Source organism: Colobus angolensis, unplaced genomic scaffold, assembly GCF_000951035.1.
Source record: "Colobus angolensis palliatus isolate OR3802 unplaced genomic scaffold, Cang.pa_1.0 Scaffold11, whole genome shotgun sequence".
Taxonomy (NCBI): domain Eukaryota; kingdom Metazoa; phylum Chordata; class Mammalia; order Primates; family Cercopithecidae; genus Colobus; species Colobus angolensis.
The window spans coordinates 1,894,995-1,897,305 of record NW_012112030.1 but is presented as its reverse complement, the minus strand read 5'-3'; the positions used below and the strand labels follow the sequence as shown (position 1 = coordinate 1,897,305).

The 2,311-nt window shown below is 43.0% G+C and overlaps 1 long non-coding RNA gene across 1 annotated transcript in view; it reads left to right on the top strand.

The window, feature by feature from the left end:
- LOC105518704 overlaps positions 1-661 on the top strand; it is a 16,823-nt gene extending 16,162 nt beyond the window's left edge. The window contains exon 3 of the long non-coding RNA XR_001002872.1: positions 156-661. This is a non-coding gene — a long non-coding RNA (uncharacterized LOC105518704). The remainder of the gene's footprint in view (positions 1-155) is intronic.
- Positions 662-2,311: the final 1,650 nt, after the last annotated feature.

Sequence of the window (2,311 nt, the reverse complement as noted above, 5' to 3'; positions counted from 1 at the left end):
GAGATCGTGCCACTGCACTCCAGCCTGGGCGACAGAGCTAGACTCCGTCTCCAAAAAAAAAAAAAAAAAAAAAAAAGTTACATGGCAAAGGGGAGTTAAGGCTGCAGATGAATCCAGGTTGGCCTTGAGATGGGTGATTATGCTGCATTATCCAGGTAGACCCAGTGTCATCACAAGGATCCTTGTAAGTGGAAAAGAGAGGCAGAGGAGAGAGCGCCAGAGAGGTGGCTGCATGAGAGGGATCAATGATGTCGCTGACCTTGAAGCTGGAAGAAGAGGGCCATGAGCCTCGGTATGTGGACGGCCTCTAGAAGCTGGGAGGAGCAAGGAGATGGATTTGACCCTAGACCCTCCAGGGGCGGTTGCACCTGCCAACACTGATTGTAGCCTGGTGAGGCCCGTTTTTGACTTCTGACCTGTAGAGCTGTAACATAATACATTTGGGCTGTTTTCAACCACTAAGTTTGTGGTAATTTGTTATAGCAGCTGTAGAAAACGAATGCATATGAATCCTCTGGCATTTGTCTGAGATTTGCTCTGTGGCCTAGTATGTGGCTGTAAGTGTTCCATCTGTGCCTGAAAAAATGTCTATTTCTAATTCAGTGGTCTCTGCTTTTTTTTTTTTGTACCCATCAATAAAATGATTTTCAGCATGTATCCCAAAATAAACAATATTTTATTTATTTTTTGATAAACAGATATGTTTAATGATAGCTTGCTCTTCACAGAGATGACTACAGAGACCTTTAATCTATAATCTAGGAGTATATAACCATGCAGCACAGACCAATTAGCCAAATGTAAAATGAACTAGATTCTTACCACAACTACCTTGTAAACATCGCAACTATTCTTTCCAAAAGGACCCTAATCTTATGTGAAAACACCTACTGTGGGGGAACCAGAAACCTAGCTATGTGGCCAAAAGTAAAAACCAAAGGAAAAAATAGCAATTCCGTGGTTAATTGGTGAAAGCAGGGAGTTGGTGCCCTTTACTGTGCTGCTGCTTTGGTCTTCTTCCTTTCGTTCTTTTTGTCCCTCTTCTCAGCCCGTCCATGTTAGCTCTCGTAGGTTTAAATAAGCCACCTGAAATGTATTCACTTCCTTGGAGTTCACCACAGTGCTCATCTGCTTTTTCCCTTCGGTAGCTCTTAACAGACACTTGTTGTCTGAGGACTCACAGCCCTCCGCAGAACCCTTCTTTGGAACGGGTTTGGTTCGACCATCATACTTCTTCAAGGTGGTGTAGACGCTGCCCGACGTCCGGCACTTCCGGAAGAGTCGGTCAGGTGGGTCAGGAATTGCTCGCTCTGCAACCACACCACTGCAGCGACGCTGGTTCGACTCCCCACAATATTTTAAATACATTAATCATATATTATATACTCAAATAGGTTCTATATAAGAATATGTAGACATTCTAGGCCGGGCGCAGTGGCTCACGCCTGTAATCCCAGCACTTTGGGAGGCCGAGGCGGGCAGATCACGAGGTCAGGAGATCGAGACCATCCTGGCTAACACAGTGAAACCCCGTCTCCACTAAAAATACAAAAAACTAGCCAGGCGAGGTGGCCTGCGCCTGTAGTCGCAGCTACTCGGGAGGCTGAGTCAGGAGAATGGCGTGAGCCCGGGGGTTGGGGCTTGCAGTGAGCCAAAATTGCACCACTGCACCCCAGCCTGGGTGACAGAGCGAGACTCTGCCTCGAAAAAAAAAAAAAAAAAATGTAGACATTCTAAAGGATGAGATGGAATTACATGGTCACATATAGAAACATAAAAAGGATGAGATTGGCTAGATGCAGTGGCTCATGACTGTAATCCCAGCACTTTGGGAAGCTGAGGTCGGAGGATTGCTTGAGCTCAGGAGTTTGAGACCAGTGTGGGCAACAACAACAAAATAATAAAAATAAAATAAAAAGAATGAGATAAGGATAGGAAAAACAATATTTAAAGATACTGCATTTACTTATTTGCAACATAAAAGATCTGGTTGCTCTCATTAAAATAGTAATAGGTAACAAAATTTTCTACAATAAAACATTACTAGTAATATATTTAGTAAGAGCAATATGATTTAATGTGTTTTATTATTTAAAAAAAAAACTTCCCTCAACACTTTATATATATAGTGATCTGAGTCTAAGCACAAATATTTGATTTTTATGACTTAGATGAAAAAGTTTCTCTAGGTGAAACTGTTTCAGGTATGTTTTCTAATTTTGAATCAAGAGTGCATCTTGAAGCCTACCACAGTGGCTCACACCTGTAATCTCAGCACTTGGGGAGGCTGAGGCAGGAGGATGGCCTGAGG